Source organism: Heterodontus francisci, chromosome 35 (genome assembly GCF_036365525.1).
Source record: "Heterodontus francisci isolate sHetFra1 chromosome 35, sHetFra1.hap1, whole genome shotgun sequence".
Lineage (NCBI taxonomy): Eukaryota > Metazoa > Chordata > Chondrichthyes > Heterodontiformes > Heterodontidae > Heterodontus > Heterodontus francisci.
Window position 1 is genome coordinate 56057558 of NC_090405.1, and position 24407 is coordinate 56081964.

The 24407-nt window shown below is 43.3% G+C and overlaps 1 protein-coding gene across 4 annotated transcripts in view; it reads left to right on the forward strand.

Annotated features, from left to right (window-relative positions):
* otud7a (OTU deubiquitinase 7A) overlaps nucleotides 1-24407 on the forward strand; it is a 307458-nt gene that overhangs the window by 99588 nt on the left and 183463 nt on the right. The window lies entirely within an intron of this gene.

Sequence of the window (24407 nt, forward strand, 5' to 3'; positions counted from 1 at the left end):
TCTCAGTCCTGAATGGTTTACCCTGTATCCTTAGACTATGACCCCTGGTTCTGGACTCCCCCACCATTGGGAACATCCTTCCTGCATCTACCGTGTCAAGTCCTGTTCGAATTTTATAGGTTTCTATGAGCTCCCCCCTCACTCTTCTGAACTCCAGTGAATATAATCCTAACCGACTCAATCTCTCCTCTTACGTCAGTCCCGCCATCCCAGGAATCAGTCTGGTAAACCTTCGCTGCACTCCCTCTATAGCAAGAACATCCTTCCTCAGATAAGGTGACCAAAACTGCACGCAATATTCCAGGTGTGGCCTCACCAAGGCCCTGTATAATTGCAGCAAGACATCCCTGCTCCTGTACTCAAATCCTCTCGCTATGAAAGCCAACATACCATTTGCGTTTTTTACCGCCTGTTTGAACCTACATGCTTACCTTCAGCGACTGGTGTGCAAGAACACCCAGGTCTCTCTGCATATTCCCCTCTCTCAGTTTATAGCCATTCAGATAATCTGCCTTCCTGTTTTTGCTACCAAAGTGGATAACTTCACATTTATCCACATTATACTGCATCTGCCATGCATTAGCCCACTCACTCAACTTGTCCAAATCACCCTGAAGCCTTTCTGCATCCTCCTCACAATTCACCCTCCCACCCAGTTTTGTGTCATCTGCAAATTTGGAGATATTACGTTTAGTTCCCTCATCTAAATCATTAATATATATTGTGAATAGCTGGGGTCCCAGCACCGATCCCTGCAATACCCCACTAGTCACTGCCTGCCATTCGGAAAAAGACCCATTTATTCCTAATCTTTGTTTCCTGTCCGCCAACCAATTTTCTATCCATCGCAATACACTACCCCCATCCCATGCGCTTTAATTTTACATTCTAATCTCTTATGTGGGACTTTGTCGAAAACCTTCTGAAAGTCCAAATAAACCACATCCACTGGCCACCCCATCAACTCTACTAGTTACATCCTCGAAGAATTCTAGTAGATTTGTCAAGCATGATTTCCCTTTCGTAAATCCATGCTGACTCTGTCCGATTCTACCACTGTTCTCTAAGTTCTCTGCTATAAAATCTTTGATAATGGACTGTAGAATTTTCCCCACTACCGACGTCAGGCTGACTAGTCTATACCCAGCAACTGTCTGAGGCTGAATCAGTCTGTTCGCAAAGTTTGTCTTATTTCACCCTGAGATGAGTTTCCAGTCATAAGTATGCACTATCGCCAACTCTGCCTACTTCCACCTCCAAAATATCGCCTGACTCCGCCTCTGCCTCAATTCATCTGCTGAAACCCTCATCCATGCTTTTTTTTACTTCTAGACTTGGCTATTCCAATGCCGTCCTGGCTGGTCTCCTCTGTTCCACCCTCCATAAACTTGAGCTGATCCAAAACTCTGATATCCATGGCCTAATTTGCACCAAGTCTGGTTCCTCCATTACCCCTGTGCTTGCTAATCTGTATTGGCTCCTACTTAAGCAATGCCTCAGTTTTTAAATTCTCATCCTTAGTCCCTCCCTATCTCTGTAATCTCCTCTAGCCCAGAACTTTCAAAACGTCTGCGCACCTCCAATTCTGGCCTCCTGAACAGCCTTGCTTTTAATCGTTTCACCATTGGTGTCCCTGCTTTCAGCTGTCTACGTCTTAAGTTCCAGAATTCTCTCCCTCTCCTTTCTCCTTTTAAGGCAATCCTTAAAACTTACTACTTTGACGAAACTTTTGGTCATCTGTCCTAAAATGTCATTGGGCTCAGTGTCAAACTTTGATTACTCCAGTGAAGTAGCTTGGGATGTTTTATTATGTTAAAGGAAGATACAGTATATGGTGAAACAAAATAGGAGGGTGAATGATGCATAGCAGGTGAATTCTTCAAGTGAGAACCAGGCCAAATATAAGTTGAGAGGGGAAGTGAGGAGGAAATTAAGACTGGCCAGGAGAGAATGAGAAAACAAAAGATAACCCAAAAATCTTCTACCAGTATATAAATAATAAGTGAGTTATAAGAGGTGGGGTGGGTTCTATTCGGGACAAAGAAGGTGAAAAATGCTTGAGAGGTGCAGGGCAAAGCTAGAATACTTGATGAGTGCTTTGTATTGATGTTTACTAAGGAAGACGATGCTGATAAAATTTCAGTAGAAGCAGAGATGGTAGAGGAAATGGAAGGGGTGAAAATTGGATGTAGTGCAAAGGCTGGGTGTGCTTAGAGTGGTTAAGTCGACTGGTCGGGATGCTAAAGGAAGTCGTGGTGGAGATTGTGGAACAGCTTGCCATAATCTTCCAATCTTCCCTAAGGGGAGGTGCCAGAGGAATGGAGAGTGGCAAATGTGGCACGCTTATTCAAGAAAGGGTATAAGGACAATCCTAGTAACTACAAGCCAGTCAGTTTGACATCCGTGGTGGGCAAGGTTTTAGAAATAATAATCATGGAATTGTACTTCAACAGGTACTTGGAGAAGTTTGAGCTAATTAAGGATAGCCGGTACGGATTTGCAAAAAGGCAGATCGTGCTTAACTAATCGTATTGAATTTTTTGATGAAGTAACAGAGGAAGTTGTTGAAGGGAATGCAAAGGATGTTGTCTGTATGGATTTAGACAAAGTGTTTGACAAACTGCCATTATAAAAGAATGGTTAACAAAATTGGCTTATGGACTAGGAAGGTTAGCGTTAGCTAGGCTAAAAAATTGGCTTAAGGGCAGAAAGCAGTGAGTTGTAGTAAATGAACGACTGATTTTCAGCCTGGAACATGGTAGATAGTGGTGTTCCTCAAGGGTCAGTGCTAGAACCACTGCTGCTTTATTTGATATATATAAATGACTTAGATATTGGAATACAGAATTTGCCAGAGATCCAATGGAGATGCAGCAGACAGTGAGGATGATGCCAATCAACTGCAGCAGGACATAGATATGCTAGCAGAATGGGCAGACGAATGGCAGATGTAATTTAATACAGTGAAGTGCAAGGTGATGCATTTTGGCAGAAGGGATAGGGCGAGGCAATATAGACTTAATTGCACAGTTCTAAAGAATGTGCTTGGGGTTCATGTGCATAGATCTTTGAAGGTGACAGGACATATTGAGAGAGTGGTCAGAAAAACATTTGTGATTTTGGGCTTTATAAATAGAAGTATTGAGTATAAAAGCAGGGAAATTGTGCCAAAGCTTTGTAAAGCTCTGCTTAGGTCACAACTACAGTATTGTGTCCACTTCTAGTCACCACACTTTAGGAAGGATGTGAGGGTCTTTGAGGGGGTGCAGAGGAGTTTTACCAGAATGGTTTCAGGGATGAGGGTGTTGGGTTGAAAAATCTGGGGTTGTTGTTCTTAGAGCAAAGGAGATTGAGGGCTGCTTTGACAGTGGTATACAAGATTGTGACAGGTTTAGTTAAGGTGGACAAAGAAAAGCTGTTCCCATTAGTTGATGGTGCAAGACCTAGGGGACACAGATTTGCGGTTTTCAACAAGAAATGCAGGGGGATGTGAGAAAGACCTTTTTTAACCCAGCGAGTGGTAATGACCTGGAACTTGCTTCCTGTGAGAGTGGTGGAAGTGGAGACGATCAATGATTTCAAAATGAAATTAGATGGGCACTTGAAGGAAATAAACTTGGCTACAAGGATAGAGCGGGGGAATGGGACTGACTGGATTGGTCTACAAAGAGCTGGCATGAACTTGATAGGCAGAATGACCTCCTTCTTTGCTATTATGACTCTAAAGGTGGTATATGAATACCAGTTGTTAGTTTAAAAAGTTATCCCCACTGGAATAAATTCTAGCAGTATTCAGCTCGGCTTTAACCAGAGTTGATATATATCAACCTATAAAATCACTTGCTGTGGGTCAGTATGAAATGGCCTGCATAAAAGAATCCAAGTTGGCCCATCACATTGCAGCCCAACAACACATGGGACAAAATGACCAAGAAAAACAGACTTTGCGGACCACGCAGTGCAGTGAGTCGATTGAAACAATATTTGACTTTAATCCTGTGTGTTTTCCTGCTGCCATTACTGTGGTCCTGAGCACACGCGGTACTAGTGGCTGCTGCAGAATCTGTATGTCAGTGTGTTTTTTTTTAGTTTAGTTTTTATCCACACCAGGAGGTGGCACATTTAGACTCAAGCTGCAAAGCTGCTGCTAATCTTGAGTTATAGTGCACTATACTTACCTTCTGGGAGAGCAGAGGAGAGAAGCGGACCTGCGGGAAGAACACGGAGCAAGGAGTGGATAAATACAGCCCGGGGATCGCGGCCCAGAGCACTTGCCTTCCGTGAGTGGAGTGGACCTGCGGGAAGAACACGGAGCGAGGAGCGGTGAAATACAGCCCGGGGATCGCGGCCTAGAGCACTTGCCTTCTGTGAGGGGAGCGGAGAGGAGTCCAGGCACGCCAGAGTTTGAAAACAAAGTGAACAGTGCCGTCACAGGAAAGCTGCAAGGTGATTGGTTGGTGAGTAACTGCTGTTCAGGAATAACTCTAAATAGCTGGGTTAGTACATTACTGTTAGGGTGCGTGTGTAAATAGCTTAATAATGAGGAACAAATGAGTAGCTGGTATTTTTTTTTTGAGTAAGGTTTATTTTAATAGTGAACTGTATTGATTTTTAGTAGGATTTATCAGTACTAGTAAGGTTTTATTCATAATTCTAAGCTGTTGTAGTATTGGTAAGGTTTTTTTAAAAGTAGCAAGGGGTCAACTAATAAAGGAATGGCAGGGTTGCTTCAACCTCGAGAGTGCACCTCCTGTGCTATGTGGGAGTTCCAGGATGCTTCTGTAGCTTGGAGAGCCATTTGTGCAGAAAGTGTCGTCAATTGAAGCAGCTTGAGCTCCGGGTTTTGGAACTTAAGTGGCAGCTGGCAACATTGCTGTGCATTCATGAGGATGAGAGCTACGTGGACAGCACGTTTATAGATGTGGTTACCCCACAGCTTAACAGTATGCAGGGAGAGAGGGAATGGGTGACCACCAGACATTCAAACAGAATCAGGCAGGTAGTGCAGGAGACCCCTGAGTGCATCACACTCTCCAACAGGTATTCAGTTCGAAATACTGAGGAACGTGATGCTTCATCTGGGGAGTGCAGCCAGAGCCAAGTCCATGGCACCACGGGTGGCTCAGCTGCACAGCGGGGTACAGGGAAGATTGGAAGAACCATAGTGATAGGTGATTCAATAGTCAGGGGAACAGACAGGCGATTCTGTGGCCACAGATGTGAATCCAGAATGGTGTGTTGCCTCCCTGGTGCCAGAGTCAGGGATGTCACTGAGCGGCTGCAGAACATCCAGAAGGGTGAACAGCCAGCAGTCGCGGTCCACATCGGAAGCAACGACATAGGCAGAAAGAGAGATGTCGTCTTGCAGTCAAAATTTAAGGAGCTAGGTAAGAAATTGGCAAGCAGGACCTCAAAAGTAGTAATGTCCGGATTACTCCCTGTGTCACGCGCAAGTGAATATAGAAATAGTAGGATAAGACAGATGAATGCGTGGCTGGAAAGATGGTGCAGGTGAGAGGTCTTCAGATTCCTGGGACATTGGGACCGGCTCTCGGGGAGATGGGACCTGTAATAGCCAGACGGGTTGCACCTGAACAGAGCCGGGACTGAGTTCCTTGCGGGATGTTTTGCTAGTGCTGTTGGGGAGGGTTTAAACTAGTTTGGCAGGGGGATGGGGACCTGAGGGTAGACTCAGCTGGGACAAAATCAGAAATTAAAATGGAAGGCGGAAAATTAATGGATGAGTCTGGAAGACAGAGGAAACGAGGGTTAGAAAATAAAAAAAGAGTTTGGCAGTGCTCAAAGGTATCCATTTCAGTGCAAGGAGTATAGCAAATAAAGCAGATGAGTTGAGGGCACAGATAGACACGTGGCAGTATGATATCAAAACTATTACAGAAACATGGCTTAAGGAGGGACAGGAACAGCAGCTCAACATTCCTGATTACAGGGTTTTCAGACGCGATAGGAAGGGGGATAAGAAAGGAAGGGGAGTGGCAATTTTGGTCAAGGAAACTATTACAGCTGTGAGGAGGGATGACATGTTGGAAGGTTCATCAAATGAGGCCATATGGATTGAGCCAAGGAACAAAAAAAGGGCAATCACACTGCTGGGAGTGTACAATAGACCCCCAAACAGTCAGAGGGAGATAGAAAAGCAGATATGTAGGCAAATCTCTGAGAAGTGCAAGAACAATAGGGCAGTAATAGGGGATTTTAATTACCCCAATATTAACTGGATAGTTTTAGTGTGAAAGGAATTGAGGGAGCAGAATTCTTGAGGTGCATTCAGGAGAACTTTATTTGCCCAGTATTTAGCAAGTCCAACAAAAAAGGACTTCGTTTTAGGAAATGAAGATGGGCAGGTGGAAGGAGTGGCAGTAGGAGAGCATTTTGGTGGTAGTGATCATAATTCAGTCAGTTTTAACATAATTATGGAAAAGGACAGAGATAGAACCGGTGTTAGAATTTTCAATTGGGGCAAAGCCAGTTTTACTAAACTGAGGAGTTATTTAGTGAAAGTGGACTGGAAACAGCTACTTGAAGGTAAAATAGTGTCAGAGCAGTGGGAGGTGTTCAAGGGGTTCAGAGTAAACATGTTCCCACAAAGAAAAAGGGTGAGGCGGCCAAATCTAGAGCCCCATGGATGTCAAGAAGCCGACAGGGCAAGATAAGGCAGAAAAGGAAAGCTTATGTCCGACACCGAGAACTCAATACTACAGAAAGCCGAGAGGAGTATAGAAAGTGGAGGGGTGAAATCAAAAATTAGGAAAGCAGAGAGGTAATGAAAGAATATTGGCAAGCAAAATCAAGGTGAACCCAAAGATGTTTTATCAATACATTAAGAGTAAGAGGATAACTAAGGAGAGAGTAGGGTCCATAAAAGACCAAAAAGGTAGCCTATGTGTAGGAGCGGAAGATATTGGTATGGTTCTTAATGAATATTTTGCGCCTGTCTTCACAAAAGAGGGGGATGATGCAGATATTGTCAATAAGGAGGAAGAGTGTGAAGTATTGGATATGATAAACTTAGGGAGAGAGGAAGTATTAATGGGATTAAGATCCTTGAAAGTTGATAAACCACCAGGGCCAGATGAAATGTATCCTAGGCTGTTAAAAGAAGCAAGAGAGGAAATAGCAGAGGGTCTGACCATAATTTTCCAGTCCTCACTGGATACAGATGTGGTGCTGGAGGATTGTAGAATTGCTAGCATTGTACCTCTGTTTAAAAAGGGAGCGAAGGATAGACCGAATAATTTACAGGTCAGTTAATCTAACCTCAGTAGTGGGCAAATTATTGGAATCTATTCTGAGACACAGAGTAAACTTAGAAAGGCACAGGTTAATCAAGGATAGTCAGCATGGATTTGTTAAGGGAAGATCTTGTTTGACCAACTTGATCGAATTTTGTGAAGAAGTAACAAGATAAATTAGGGTAGTGCAGTTGATGTGGTCTACATGGATTTTAGCAAGGCTTTTGACAAGGTCCCACATGGCAGACTGGTTAAAATAATAAAATCCCATGGGACCAGGGAAATGCAGCAAGGTGGATACAAAATTGGCTCAGTGGCAGGAAACAAACAACAGTACAGCACAGGAACAGGCCATTCGGCCCTCCAAGCCTGCGCCGATCATGATGCCTGTCTAAACTAAAACCTTTTGCACTTCCGGGGTCCGTATCCCTCGATTCCCATCCTATTCATCTATTTGTCAAGTTGCCTCTTAAACGTCGCTATCGCACCTGCTTCCACCACCTCCCCCGGCAGCATGTTCCAGGCACTCACCACCCTCTGTGTAAGAAAACTTGCCTCATACATCCCCTCTAAACTTTTCCCCTCGCACCTTAAACCTATGTCCCCTAGTAACTGACTCTTCCACCCTGGGAAAAAGCTTCTGACTATCCACTCTGTCCATGCCACTCATAACTTTGTAAACCTCTATCAGGTCGCCCCTCCACCTCCGTCGTTCCAGTGAAAACAATCCGAGTTTATCCAACTTCTCCTCATAGCTAATACCCTCCAGACCAGGCAACATTCTGGTAAACCTCTTCTGTATCCTCTCCAAAGCCTCCACATCCTTCTGGTAGTGTGGCGACCAGAACTGCAAGATTCCAAGTGTGGCCTAACTAAGGTTCTGTACAGCTGCAGCATGACTTGCCTATTTTTATACGCTGTGCCCCGACCGATGAAGGCAAGCATGCCGTATGCCTTCTTGACTACCTTATCCACCTGCGTTGCCACTTTCAGTGACCTGTGGACCTGTACGCCCAGATCTTTCGGCCTGTCAATACTCCTAAGGGTTCTGCCATTTACTGTATACTTCCCACCTGTATTAGATCTTCCAAAATGCATTACCTCACATTTGTCCAGATTAAACTCCAGCTGTCATTTCTCCGCCCAAGTCTCCAACCGATCTATATCCTGCTGCACCCTCTGACAATCCTCATCACTCTCCGCAACTCCACCAACCTTTGTGTTGTCCGCAAACTTACTAATCAGACCCTTCCAAATTTTCCATTTTCCTCCAAATCACTTATATATACTACAAACAGCAAAGGTCCCAGCACTGATCCCTGCGGAACACCACTAGTCACAGCCCTCCATTCAGAAAAGCACCCTTCCACTGCTACCCTCTGTCTTCTATGACAGAGCCAGTTCTGTATCCATCTTGCCAGCTCACCTCTGATCCCGTGTGACTTCCCCTTTTGTACCAGTCTTCCATGAGGGATCTTGTCAAAGGCTTTATGAAGTCCATGTAGACAACATCCACTGCCCTTCCTTCATCAATCATCTTCGTCACTTCCTCAAAAAACTCGATCAAGTTAGTGAGACACGACCTCCCCTTCACAAACCCTTCAAAAACAAAGGGTAATTGTTGACAGTTGTTTTAGCGACAGGAGGGCTGTTTTCAGTGGCGTTCCGCAGTTCTCATTGCTGAGCCCCCTGCCTTTTGTGGTGCATATTAACAATTTGGGCATAAACTTAGGGGGCATGATCAAGAAGTTTGCGGATGACACAAAGATTGGCCATGTGGTAGATAGCGAGGAGGAAAGCTGTAGGCTGCAGGAAGATATTGATGGTCTGCTCAGATGGGCAGAAAAGTGGCAAATGGAATTCAACCTGGAGAAGTGTGAGGTGATGCATTTGAGGAGGTCAGACAAGGCAAAGGAATACACGATTAATGGGAAAATACTGAGGTGTAGAGGAAGTAAGGGACCTTGGAGTGAAAGTCCACAGATCCCTGAAGGTAGCAGGACAGGTCGATAAGGTGGTTAAGAAGCCATCTGGAATCCTTTCCAAGGTACAGAATAAAAGAGCAGGGGGGTTATGCTGGAACTGTATAACTCATTGGTTAGGCCACAATTTGAGTACTGTGTGTAGTTCTGGTCACATTACAGAAGGATGTCGTGGGCTAGAGAGGGTACAGAGGAGATTTACGAGGATGTTGCCAGGACTGGAAAAATGCAGCTATGAAGAAAGATTGGATTGTCTGTGGTTGTTCTCCTGGGAACAGAGAAGGCTGAGGGGAGATTTGATTGAAATGTACAAAATTTTGAGGGGCCTGGATAGAATGGAGGTGAAGGGTCTATTCACCTTAGCAGAGAGGTCAGTGACGAGGGGGCATAGATTTAAAGTGATTGGTAGAAAAATTAGAGGGGATATGAGGAAAAACCTTTTCACCCAGAGGGTGGTGATGGTCTGGAACTCGCTGCCTGAAAGGGTAGTTGAGGCAGAGACCCTCAACTCATTCAAAAGGAGTCTGGATATGCACCTCAAGTGCCATAAGCTACGGACCAAATGCTGGAAGGTGGGATTAGAATTGGTAGATCTTTTTTGGCTGACACAGACATGATGGGCCAAGTGGCCTCTTTCTGTGCCTTAAACTTTCTATGATTCTATGAATACAATACTTCCTGTTGGCTGAGCCTGGTAGTGGCACTGGTATTAGAATACATAAAGAGATGCACAGCTCACTTGCTTGGTGGCAAAAACAGGGTGTAGGAAGGTAAGCAGCTATAATGAAGTTGGATAACTGTGCTAGGAGAGAAGAATATGTGTGGTACAGAAATATTTCTTGTGTCTGTGTATTCTATTTTTATGTTCAATGCTGAGAATTCAGGCGTTCATGAGTAATATGACTGTTTTTAAGGGGCCTTTAGAATGGATTTTATGAGCAGAACTGTAGGTGTAAAATGTAGATAGATGAATGTGATGTCTTGTGTCACACAAATATTAGACTTGACGCTTCAAGTCAGCTGTGTGAATGCTAGTGTTGCAAATTAAGCATTCAAGGCTGCCAGATGGTTAATCAACAGTACATAGAGAGGCATATTACCACACTGCTTCAAAGATGTTAATGAAGTATCCAATTTATATGTTCTTTTGATATTTTTGCTTAGATTTGAGTAGCTATTGTGTTTCATAGAGAAATGAGGGGGGAAATCCAGATCCATCATCTGTTTGACCTTAAAAGTTGAATATCGGTTAGAATAACTCCATCTCTGGTTTATTAGAATGTTACTTTTTTGGGCAAATTAACATTACAGGTTTAGACAGTGGATCTAGAAGTGGTATGGCTCATCTCACTTTTTCCATTTCTTTGAGATGTATTATTTACTTTGGGAAGGGTAATGCAAAGAATTGCAACAGTCAAAATAAACAACAGCTTTTACCTATAATTTCTTGGCAATATAGTATCTCTTCCTCTTTTCCCCTTCAAAAGGAAAAGGCTTGAATCTGTTTCATCTCGTCATATGATGCCATCACTGTCAGATTTAATGTTGCTTCTACATCCTTTAATGCTGCCTCTATTATACAGCAGTTATATAAAAACACATCTTAAAATGCTCTATATTATAAAGAATGATGAATATTTGGCAGTTTAAAGCACTAAATAGAACACGCGAGTATAAACAATTGCTGAAGTTGGACAAAGTTCTAATGTGCGCCATTATATGTCATCTCCCTCTTGTGGCTGGGAGCCGGTCCCCTATGGGGAATGGCCATTTTATATAGTTTATTCTGCTGCTCGATTTTTGTGGTTGCATTAAAACTTGACGTTTTTACTTAATCACCAGTCATTCAGATTGTGTGTCAACTCAAAGGTAAATGCAGCCTACTGGCATGGGGTAGCATCAGAATGATTCATACCTCTTGTCAAAGGCAATTAGTGAGTTTATGTGGCACGTGTACACGATATTGACTTCTCCCTAGTACACAGTGTTAAGGAACAGTAACAGCAGAAACTATGGCAGACATGCATTGGGTACCAAAGCAGTGGTGCTTAGGGAAGTTCGAGGCAGTCAATTTGTTTGATCATTGGTATCAGAACCTAAACTACACTTTGACACTTGATCCTGACTTTGCCCCCTTCCTCATTGACTGTTTCACCTGGGAGAAGAGAACCAAGGCTAACCCACTTTGTGGATTCAGAGACACAGAAAGTGATGGGACTTCTCCAGGACTCTGCTCAACAAAAAGTGAACTTATTGGACCTGATGCCAGGGCAGATGGTGAATTACTTCCCCGTTTTATCTCACAACTCTATAGTTAAAGCATCAAAGTCAATTGCTTCAATATGGCAGTCCATCCACCTGTATTATGGTTTCAAGGCCATGGATGCCCACCTCTTAGCTCACCACACCTCCTTTGGCAACACCTTCCAAACCCACGACCTCTTCCACCTAGAAGGACAAGGGCAGCTGACGCGTGGGAACATCACCACCTGAAAGTTCCTCTCCAAGCCGCACACTATCCTGACTTGGAAATATATTGCCGTTCCTTCACTGTCACTGGATCAAAATCCTGGAACACCCTCCCTAACAGCACTCTGGGTTTACCTACAACAGATAGACATAGCATACAAGGCTACAGGCCAAGTACTGGAAAATGGGATTAGAATAGATAGCCTTGATGGCCGGCACGGACATAGTGGGCCGAAGGGCCTGTTTCTGTGCTGTATAACTCAATGACTCTAGATGTCGCTGATTTCAGAATGCAGTCAGATGAAAAGCATGAGAATCTGTATCAATGTCTGATGGCTTTCTTTGAGAATAACGTTTTACTGAAAGGTGGTCTCAGTCATCACTGTCTACCTTGATGAGGATGAAGAGATGTCACCCTCACTGGAGAGTATACTGGTGCTGCGTTAGCTACAACTCATTCATCCTAGCGTACCATGTCTAGTGAAGCTGAGGTATGACACTGAGCTCGGGTCCCACACCCTGGTATCTGTCAAGCCAGAGATCTCCCAAGCCTTGAATTTGCTGTTAGATGGGCAGCACAGTGGCGCAGTGGTTAGCACTGCAGCCTCACAGCTCCAGCGACCCGGGTTCAATTCTGGGTACTGCCTGTGTGGAGTTTGCAAGTTCTCCCTGTGTCTGCTTGGGTTTTCGCCGGGTGCTCCAGTTTTCTCCCACCACCAAAGACTTGCAGATTGATAGGTAAATTGGCCATTATAAATTTCCCCTAGTATAGGTAGGTGGTAGGGGAATATAGGGACAGGTGGGGATGTGGTAGGAATATGGAATTAGTGTAGGATTAGTATAAATGGGTGGTTGATGGTCGGCACAGACTCGGTGGGCCGAAGGGCCTGTTTCAGTGCTGTATCTCTAAATAAAAATAAAATAAAATAAAAATGAGCTTCATGCATCGACTGATGCCAAGGCTTTCCGCTCCACCACTTCCCCCTTCCAGAAGTGCCAGTTTCATCCTCACCTAACAAGACCAGTGTAACTCCCTTCACGCACATGACGGGTGTCACGCCCATTATGTGAGTAAGCGTGACAACTAGATGAACATTTCCTCAGCAAGTTTAATTTTCTGCCGGATCAAGAACGCCGATATATGGCTAAAGCTCATGAGATAGCTGCTATCCTGGATGACGATGATGGTGACATCGCAGATGCTTATTTGGACGAGGCAGATGAGGAATCTGCTGATGTTTTGTTGGAATTGGCTGCATTCCATGTACAGATTTGTCAGTCACCCTACTTAGACATATTCTTCGAGTACCATACTATTTGAGTAACCATTGACAGTGGAGCGACTCGCGACATGTTCCACGCTTCCACAGCAATGAGACTCAGTGTCCCAGTCAAGACTTCATCGTAACCTGCTCACCAGGCTGATGGTTCATTGCCTTTGCATGTTGGTGAAACACACTTCTCTCTGTCCAGAAATCATCACAGTCTTGCCTTCGAAGGCCTGGTCGTAGAGAACCTTGATGTTCAGGTGCTTGCAGGCTCTCTGGAAACCAATGATATATCAATTAGACCCGCCAAACACCTAGTACTGATTGGTATCTCCACCACCTATGTTTATAGATCTCAACCCCATGCTTCCTCCAGCCCAGGCAGAGTGAGATGAGCCCATGTCCTTCGTACATCCTCAAGGTCAACAACAATCTGGCCAGGGAATTTCATTTAGATGACCCTACTGGATGATCTTGCAGACCTCACGACATTTGCAGTTGAACTATCCTACCTTGCTTCAGGACCAAGCCTCCCAACATTTGACCTCCACCATATATTTTGCCTAGTGTCGCTGACCAGATTCGCATTACGACCCCCTCCTGTAAACTGTAAGTAGTGTCTCACAATGAACGTTTTGCTCGGATACAAACTGTCTTCACCCCAGCAACCTAGATTCTCAGACTTCACGTGATGGCAATTACAGCCGCTTACCAAACAATGCAAGTGTAAGCACCATCAGCTGTTTTCAGAGTTTGCCCTTGTGAATCTGGATCGCACCCTGCCTCAGCACACATGTACTCAGTTCCACACACTCCTTCAGGAGTATAATAATGTCGTCGATTCAACCTTCCCAGGTTACAATGGCAAAGCTGAACGTTCAAGGCTATTGTGAACACGGGACCTGTACAATCTCCACAGCGCACAGGTCTCTTTGCCCAGTATACCAGGAATAAACTTGAGTTGCAACAAAAATTTGATGACCTTGAAGCTCGACCTGAAGGCGTGGGGATTGCTGTGGAATACCTTAACCCATCATTTCTCGTGAAGAAATCAAATAGGGTTTTCGACTTGTCACAGCATTTGCCAATGTTGGGTGCTCCAGTAAGTCACAAGCTTTGCTCATGCCAGATGTTGACTGAACCTTACGCAAGATTACCCAGTGGAAATAAATCATTGCAACAGATCTGACCAATGTCTTTTACCAAATTCCATTAGTGTGATTTTCAATGAAGTACTGTGGAGTGGTTACACCCTACAAATGTGCTGGTGTCTGCACTCAATCTGCCATGGGCATGCCTGGATCTGAAACTGCCCTAAGAAAATTGACATACCATGTCCTTTGTGATCTTCTTGCAGATGACCTCTACTGTGGTGGTAATAGTCTTGAAGAACTTCTTCATAACTGGCTACATGCTCTGTCACAATGTGATCTGTACCTATCTTCCCTTAAGACTGTCATCTGCCCTAAGGCTACAATTATTCTGGGATGGATTTGGTCTCAGGACACCTTCCAAGCTAGTCCACACCGCCTGGCCACCCTCTCTACCTGTTCTCCACCGGAGGAGTTTTCTGGCATGCTGCCTTTCTTTGGAGCCTACAAGATGCTTTCGAGAGTCCTTCCTCAGTGTGCCTCATTACTCAGCTCCCTTGGACACTGTTAATGCTGGACATCAGTCCAATGAAAGGATAGACTGCACAAGCTTCCAAATGGCACAATCTTCTCTTTCATCCGCTTAAACCATTACCCTTCCCTGTTCAGGAGATCAACTCTGGGTTGTCGCAGACATTGCCGTTAAGAAGCATGGCATCGCATTCATCCTGTATATGAACTGTGGCAACAGATTCAAACTTGCTTTTTTTTCAGTACCAAACTGCATCGTCACCAAATCACCTGGTTGCCTTGTGAAATTGAAGCTCTGTCCATCGCAGCTTCTAATGAAGTACTTTAGCCCATCTATTGAGCAGTCCAAACATTGTCCTTATGTCCTCACAGGTAGCAAACCTTGTGTGCAGGCTTCTGAAAAACAGTGCAGGGCAGAAAATTCTCCCAGTCCACATGTCACTACCTTTCTTTCCACAATCAATTTCTACCATGCCTCTGTCAGACACGTAGCTGGATTTGTGAATAAACCATCAGACTTTGCAAGTCACAATGCTCCTGACTGGGAGGATCCCATGTGCCAAGTCTGTTCCTTCATACACCAGACCTCAGATTCCACAGTTCACCGGGTATCCATTGATGCCATTGTATCAGGCTCAACAAGACTCCCTTTCACCAGCAGGTCAGCATAGCTAGCTATCCAGTCTGAATGTCCCCTGCTTTGTCGCATGCATGCCCACCTGTTGCAAGGCATCCGCTCTTCAAAGAAGCGAAATAACCAACAATCGTGGGTTACTACCAATAGTTTACTCGTCGTTCAACACAGTGAGCCCTTGCCCCCTGCAGGGAATGCATTATCATTCCGCATAATATCCTGGAAGGCCTCATCACTGCTCTCCACTTGCGTCTTGGTCACCCGTCATGTCATCAAGTCAAATTGGTTACCCACCGATTTTATTTCTATGCACTTGACATGGATGCCTTCATTGAACATACAAATTAGGAGCAGGAGTAGGCCACTTGGCCCCTCAAACCTGGTCCGCCATTCAACAAGATGATGGTTGATTTGATTGTAACCTCAACTCCACATTCCCGCCTAGCCCCGATTAACCTTTCACCCTTGGTTATCTAGAATCTATCTACCTCTGCCTTAAAAATATTTAAAGACTCTGATTCCACTGCCTTGTGAGGAAGAGAGTTCCAAAGACACATGACCCTCAGAGAACAAAATTCTCCTCATCTCTGTCTTAAATGGCTGACCTCTTATTTTTAGACAGTGACCCCTATTTCTAGATTCCCCCACAAGAGGAAACCTCCTTTCCGCATCCACCCGGTCAAGACCCCTTAGGATCTTATATGTTTCCATCAGGTCACCACTTAGTCTTCTAAGCTCCAGTGGATACAAGTTTAGCCAATCCAACATTTCCTCATAAGACAACCCGCCCATTCCAGGTATTAGTCTAATAAACCTTCTCTGAGCAGCTTCCAACACATTTACATCCTTCCTTAAATAAGGCGACCAATACTGTACACAGTATTCCAGATGTGGTCTCACCAATGCTCTGTATAACTGAAGCATAAACTCCCTACTTTTGTATTCAATTCCCCTCGTGATAAAAGGTAACAATCTATTAGCTTTCCTAATTACGTGCTGTACCTGCATACTAACCTTTTGCGATTCATGCACCAGGACACCCTTATCTCTCTGCATCTCCGAGCTCTGCAATCTCTCACCATTTAGAAAATATGCTTTTTTATTCTTCCTGCCAAAATGGGCAATTTCACATTTTCCTACGTTATACTCCATTTGCCAGATCTTTGGCCACTCACTTAACCTATCTATATCCCTTTGTAGCCTCCTTATGTCTTATTTACATAGAAGCATAGAAAATAGGAACAGGAATAGGCCATTCGGCCCTTCGGGCCTGCTCCGCCATTCAAAAAAGATTATGGCTGATCGTCTAATTCAGTACCCTGTTCCCACTTTCTCCTCATATCCCTTGATCCCTTTGGCATTAAGAAATATATCTATCTATCTCCTTGAATATATTTAATGGCTTGGCCTCCACTGCCTTCTGCGGTGGAGAATTCCACAGGTTCACCACCCTCTGAGTGAAGAAGTTTCTCCTCATCTCACTTCTAAATGGCGTACCCCATATCCTGAGACTGTGACCCCTGGTTCTGGACTCCCCAGCCATCGGGAACAACCTCCCTGCATCTACCCTGTCTAGTCCTCTTAGAATTTTATAGGTTTCTATGAAATCCCCTCTCATTCTTCTGAACTCTAGTGAATATAGGCCGAGTCGACCCAATCTCTCCTCGTACATCAATCCTGCCATCCCAGGAATCAGCCTAGTAAATCTTCTTTGCACTCTCTCCATGGCAAGAACATCCTTCCTCAGATAAGGAGACCAAAACTGCACACAATACTCCAGATGTGGTCTCATCAAGGCCTTGTATAACTGCAGTAAGACATCCTTGCTCCTGTACTCAAATCCTCTTGCAACGAAGGCCAACATACCATTCGCCTTCCTAATTGCATGCTGCACCTGAATGCTTGCTTTCAGCGACTGGTGAACAAGACCCAGGTCTCATTGCATCTCCCCCTTTCCCAATCTATCACCATTCAGATATTCTGCCTTTCTGTTTCTACAACCAAAGTGGATAACCTCACATTTATCCACATTATACTGCATCTGCCATGCATTTGCCCACTCACCCAACTTGTCCAAATCACATTGGAGCCTCTTTGCATCCTCCTCACAGCTCACATTCCCCCCCAGTTTTGTGTCGTCTGCAAACTTGGAAATATTGCATTTACTTCCCTCACCCAAGTCATTAATATATACTATGAATAGCTGGGGCCCAAGCACTGATCCCTGTGGTATCCCACTAGTCACTGCCTGCCACCTGGAAAAAGACCAGTTTATTCCTACTCTCTGTTTCCTGTCTGTCAACCAGTTCTCAATCCATGTTAGTATATTGCCCCCAGTCCCATGTGCTTTAATTTTGCACACTAACCTCTTGAGTGGGACCTTATCAAAAGCCTTCTGAAAATGCAAATACACCACATCCACTGGTTCTCCCTTATCTATTCTACTAGTTACATCCTCAAAAATCTCCAGTAGATTTGTTAAGCATGACTTCCCTTTTGTAAACCCATGCTGACTTTGCCCAATACCGTTTATGCTTTCTTATTTTCCTACCTATCTTTGTGTAATCAGCAAATTTAGCAACCATACCTTTGGTCCCTTCATCCAAGTCATTTATGTAAAGTTGAGGCCCCAGCACTGATACCTGTGGCACACCACTCTTGCCAACCAGAAAATGACCCACATATGCTGTCTCTCTGTTTCCTGGTAGCTAGCCAGTCTTCTAAATGCCAATATGTTACACCAACACCATGAGCTTTTATTTTCTGCAATAACCTTTGATTTGGCACCTTATCAAATGCCTTCTGGAAATCTAAGTACAATACATTCACTGGTTCCCCTTTATCCACAGCACATGTTACTACTTCAAAAAACTCAATAAATAGGTTAGGCATGATTTCCCGTTCACAAAACCATGTTGACTCTGCCCGATTACCTTGAATTTTTCTAAGTGCCCTGCTTTAAGTTATAGCTTCCAACATTTTCCCTAGACCGATATTAAATAACTGGCCTGTAATCTCCTGCTTTCTGTCTTCCTCCCTTTTTGAATAAAGGAGTTACATTCATTATTTTCCAATCTAATGGAATCTTCCCCACAATCTAGGGAATTTTGGAAAATTAAAAACAATGCATCAACTATCTCATTAGCCACTTCTTTTAAGACCCTAGGATGAAGTCCGTCAGGACCAGGGGACCTGTCAGCCCGCAGCTGCAACAATTTGCTCAGTACCACATCCTTGGTGATTGTAATTTTCTTGAGTTCCTCCCTCCCTTTCATTTCCTGATTTACAGTTATTTCTGGGATGTTACTTGTATCCTCAATAGTGAAGACTGATGCAAAAATACCTGTTCAAATCATCAGCCATCTCCTATTTTCCCTTATGAATTCCCCAGACTCACTTTCTATAGGACCAACGCTCACTTTTGTTAACTTTTCTTTTTTAAATATCTGTAGGAACTCTTACTATCCTTTTTTATATTTCTAGCGAGCTTTCTCTCGTACTCTCATTTTTCCCTCATTAATCTTTTAGTCATTCTTTGCTGTTTTTTTATCTTCTGTCCAATCTTCTGACCTGCCAGCCATCTTTGCGCAATTATTTGCTTTTTCTTTAATTTTGATACTATTGTTATGCCAATATGCTTTTTTGAATGATAATTTTCTTTAATTCACTGACTGGAGATCTGAATTTTTTTTTTAATGAAGTTTAAAAAGAACATTGAAAACCGGATGACTGCTGGCAGCTTAAGTTGATCGCCTAGTTTGCTACAGTGTATCCTGCATTGCAAAGGACTGTGAGGAGGGAGACGGAATGTCTGTGCATTTCCCAGAAATAACCAAGACCCAGGAAGTTTAAAGGAACTACCTGTTCTTTTCAGAAAGCAGAGAAATACTGCTAACTGCTATGTTTGAATCACTGAGTGACTGTTATGAGACAAGCCTCTCCCTATCTGTGGTTTTAAGCTGGTGTTTCCTCTGCAGCAGAGGAGAAGCAACTGGACTCTGACTGCCAGGCATCTGTAAGAACTAAAATTTGAATGTCCCTAGCACAGTTGCTAGGAGCTCCATAGAACACCCTCACAGCCACCACCACTCTTTCTCCCCCCCCCCCCCCCAACCCCCCAATCCCCAGCAACCTCCGGCCTCCCGAGTCAACCATCAAGAGCAAGACAAAACTGTTGGCTATTCCATCCCAGTATCTTCGGTCATAAATCCCAACCAATTCCTAATTTCAGTGGAAAAGACTTAGCTGTGGTTTCAACAGGAGACCGAACATTCCAGCCCCAGGATGGAAAGCTGATGTCTCAGATGTGGTGCCCAATATAGTATTTCCTGTTGGCTCGGTCTGGGAATGGCACTGGTTAATGAGCATGAAGTTATGCACAGCTCATTTGCTTGAAAAAATACAACAAATTACTCTCAGCACACTAGTCGAAGTGAGTTTTCAGCCAAATAATTGAAACAAAAGAAAACATTTTCACAAAACTTTCTCTTCTGAGTCTTTAGATTCTTTTTTACAGTAATGGTTGGTAAGATGCATTAATACATTTGGAATGACATCCATAAAGATTCTGTCATTGTAAATGAATAATATATTTGTTTATAAAAATCTTACACAGAAGATAAACTTTCAGCCCACAAACCTTACTTCCTATTGTCATGGTTTTAGCTCACATTTTGTATCAGTTCTTACCATTTTTATAAATTGGTATGTCAACATTTCCCATTCAGGTTTTCTATATAGACTGCCATCATGTCATTACAAGCACTGGGCAATAGGCGGCTCATGGAACAAATGTCAAGACTTTCTTCCCTATCTGTCACCATCTTGCTTTCTCCTTGAGGTAAGTAATTCTTTAGTTCAAACTTTTAACTTTTTATTATGAAACAGGTTTTTAAACTCTAACATTTTCCCTGAATTGTTTTAAATTTCCTAGTTTCGGTAGCCCTTGGATCTCTCTCCCCTCCCTATTGCCTTTATCTTTCTTTGCCCACTGTGAAGCCAACTCCCAATACTTTGTCTTCCCAATTTCTTTCCTAATGGCCTTTTCTTCATTCTTCCACTTGTGAGCCTCCTGCTGATGCCTTGCTCTGTCATCACTATCTTAGTGCTCCCTGCTTCTTTGCTGAACAAGCTATTATGCTCCTAATTACTGTATCTGCCCTTCTTTCTTCAGCTGCTGTTATTCCTATCCTGTTGTCCTGCCAGGGTGTCATCACATTCACACACTAACTCAAGGGCCATCTACGTCCACCATTATATTCCCACTCGCGCTACTATTTCTCTGTTGGCGAATCCACCAATTTCTTCTGTAAAGTGCTTGTAATGTTCTACTCATAGCCCTATAGCACTTTAAGTAACAAACTTGGGCCCTTTTGCATAACCTGGTGGTACTGAGGTAACTTTTTTGGGGTCAAACTACACATGATTGGGAAGCAAAAGCATGGTGTTCAGCCAGAGACAGTTATAAGGTGGGTTACCCAGAAGGGGAATGGATGGATAAGCCAGAAAAGGAATTGGGGGCTTCTGCAGTGTATAAGGGAGCTAATCAGAAAATGCCAATTGCAAGCGTAAAGAAGTGAGAAACATTTGTGCAGAATGGGGTTACAGAGTGAGTTATATGAGGTAAGTAAATGATGCACTGATGGGGTGTGAGAGGATGGGAAATGAAATGAAATGCTGGATATAATGTAAGACAGTACTGTAAAGGGGTTGTGTTAAGAGTGAGGCTATGAGAAGGGCAGCAATTGGTGACCATGGGAAGGAATAGCATTGGCAGCAAAAATGCATCAGTACTAAAAAAACATTTAATCAACTTCCTGTGACCAATGCCAAGAGAGACAAACTAGTCGTACATTCTAAGATAATGAAAGATTCTGCATTCCTTTTGTCAAAAGTCATTATTTAAGTATTTGCTCATGCAGACATAATACATAAAGACAAATATTTCCTTTCAGTAACTTAAAATAATTTCAGGGAACTTAATATATGGTGACTCGTAATCACCATTTTGAAATTAAAATAGAAAAAACATGTGACTGCCTCCATTGAGGAAAAAAATGTCAAGTGATTTAAATCAGATATTCAGATTGTTTCCCCTCCATGACGTTCATGCCACTAACTTCTCCCTCAATGACTTAAGTTGCTTCACAGCTTCAGACTCTTCTTTGTTCTATTTCAAACAACTTAGTGCTTCTGCCAGATTTACACCTCTTCCATTCAAATGCTTGAGTGCATTTCACATATGAGGAGTCTATGTTGCTTTTGTTAATTTATTTCTTGAGCTTTTCATGCATAAGAAACTTCTATTCTATTCTTAATGTTTCTTTGTCATGATGCATCTTCAGTAATAATTAAAATCACTGGATGGAAATAACTGTATATTTCAAATGCAGCCAAAGTTATTCACCTATTTTTGCAAACTCTACTCATCCAGCCATAGGAAGTCATTTGATGAGTAGATGGCATGACCACAGTTTTCCAGGAGACCTATCACGTGTATCTTGGTTAGGTTGATTTTAAGAACTGTGAAGTGTCTATATGTTGGCCTGTGAAAATTTTTGTGTATAATAATTTCTATAAGTATTTTTGAGGAGTTTGACCCATTCCAGTATATCGGTGTAATATCATGGTGGTATGAGCGTGGTTGAATGCCATTGACATATATTTTTCAATGCCCATTTTAAACCTGTAGCTTCCTTTACCACTGCAAGAATTCAACAGTAAAACTCTGGGACCCAAATATCTTATCATTAGAAGCAACAACAAAATTAATGTAGCACTAAAAGGTTAACTTGAAATTTGCCATGTTATCCAATAGTTTATTAAGTAGATTTTCCATTATTAGAACATTCTGTAAGACTCCAAGTTTTTATATTGAGAAATCATCTCCGGCCCAGTACATCACTGTAGGAGTTCCTTGAGGTAGTGTGCTAGGCCCAACCATCTTTAACCGCTTCATCAATGACCTTCCCTCCATCAGAAGGTCAGAAGTGGGGATTTTCTCTGATGATTGTACAATGTTCAGCACCATTCGCAGGTGTCAAATACTACTGAAAGAATAAAGAAGATGCCAAGTTTATTGCTGGTGGTTACTATTTGCCTTAAAGATAGCAAGGTGTGTACAGAATGATGAAACGCTGGATTGCATCTGTGCTTCCCTCAGGTAGGATGAAAGGATCCTCTCTCATTTCATTCTCCACATCTCCCAAAAGCTAATTAGAACGGCAGAGAAAGAGGTAAGTAATCACCTGCCTCATTTGTTCGTCAAGGAGCAATGCCTGAAAAATGGAGTGTCAGGGGAAGAAACAGAAATCTGTGGTCTGATATACAAATGTCAAATTAATGGAAAAATCGAATAATGTACTTTGTGTATGTTAAATAGTGAATAACAGGATGTTTTGAATGTATTAGAAGGCTGAAGTAGTTCTAGTTGTTCTTGTATCGTTAACGGGTATCAGAACACCAACATGTTGCCCACAAGTCTCCAAACCATCTATTTAAAATTCCTGCTTTTGAGATTAGGGAGTATTTGCAAAGATTTATTAAACAATACCTTCCCTTTTTGTTGATTTTTAACATTTTAATTTATATTTAAATCTGGAATATTTCACAAATGCCTCTCAAATTTATTTTTGAGTGCTGTCTGTCTCATGTTTTATAAAGCCTTACTTTTAGAAGGGATGCATTGCTGGCCATCAAAACTGTGTGTGTGAGGGGAGTACCATTTCCAACCTCCTGGTGATTGTATATATTTATTCTCCCTATGATATATGGGTAACTGGGGGGAGTTTCATTACCTGTGGGATAAAATGTAAATAGTTGCACCTCCACTAAGGCATGAGGTTTTGTGTTCCATCCTGTGTTTCATTCTGTTTATTTTATATATAATATTTCCGGTTAGCGTCTTTATTTCTCACTGCAATTTGTATCTTCCATTACCTGTGATATTCTCCTGTCAAGTCTTTTTTGATGCACAGCCTTGTATAATAGAATAGATTAATGAAGAGTTTTCTCTATTCGTTTCATGGGTTGTGGGCATCGCTAGCAAGGCAACATTTGTTGCCCATTCCTAATTGCCCTTGAGAAAGTGGCAGTGAGTGGTCCTCTTGAAGCACTGCAGTCCATCTGGTGCAGGTACGCCCACAGTACTGTAAGGGAGGGTGTCCAGGATTTTGATCCAGTGACAGTGAAGGATTGGCGATATATTTCCAAGTCAGGATGGTGTGTGGCTCGGAGGGGAACTTGTAGATGATGGTGTTCCCACGTGTTTGGTGTTGCCCTTGTCCTTCGAGGTGGAAGAGATCGAGAGTTTGGAAGGTGCTATCGAAGGAGGCGTGGTGAGTTGCTGCAGTGCATCTTGTAGATGGTACACCCTGCTGCCATTGTGCGTCGGTGGTGGATGGGGTGCTGATCAAGCGGGCTTCTTTGTCCTGGATAGTGTTGAGCTTCCTGAGTGTTGTTGGAGCCGCACTCATCCAGGCAAGTGGAGAATATTCCATCACACTCCTGACTTGTGCCTTGTAGGTGGTGGACGGGATTTGGGGAGTCAGGAGGTGGGTTACTCGCTGCAGAATTCTCAGCCTCTGATCTGCTTTTGTAGTATTTATTTGGCTGCTTTAGTTCAGTTTCTGGTCAATGGCAACCCCCAGAATGATGATGTAGGAGATTCAGCAATGGTAATGTCGTTGAATGTTCAGCGGAGATGGTTAGATTCTCTCTTGTTGGAGGTAGTCATTGCCTGGCACTTGTGTGGTGCAAATGCTACTTGCCACTTATCAACCCAAGCCTGGATGTTGTTCAGGTCTTGCTGCATATGGTCATGGACTGCTTCAGTATCTGAGGAGTGGCGAATGGTGCTGAACATTGTGCAATCATCAGCGAACATCCCCACTTCTGACCTTATGATGGAGAGAAGGTCATTAATGAAGCAGCTGAAGATGGTTGGGCCTAGGATGCTGCCCTGAGGAACTCATGCAGTGATGCCCTGGGACTGAGATGATTGGCCTTCAACAGCCGCAGCCATCTTCCTTTGTGCTAGGTATGACTCCAACCTGTGGAGAGTTTTCCCCCGATTCCCATTGATTTCAATTTAGCTGGGGCTCCTTGGTGCCACATTCGGTCAGATGCCGCCTTGATATCAAGGGCAATCACTCTCACCTCTTGCATTAAGCTCTTTTGTC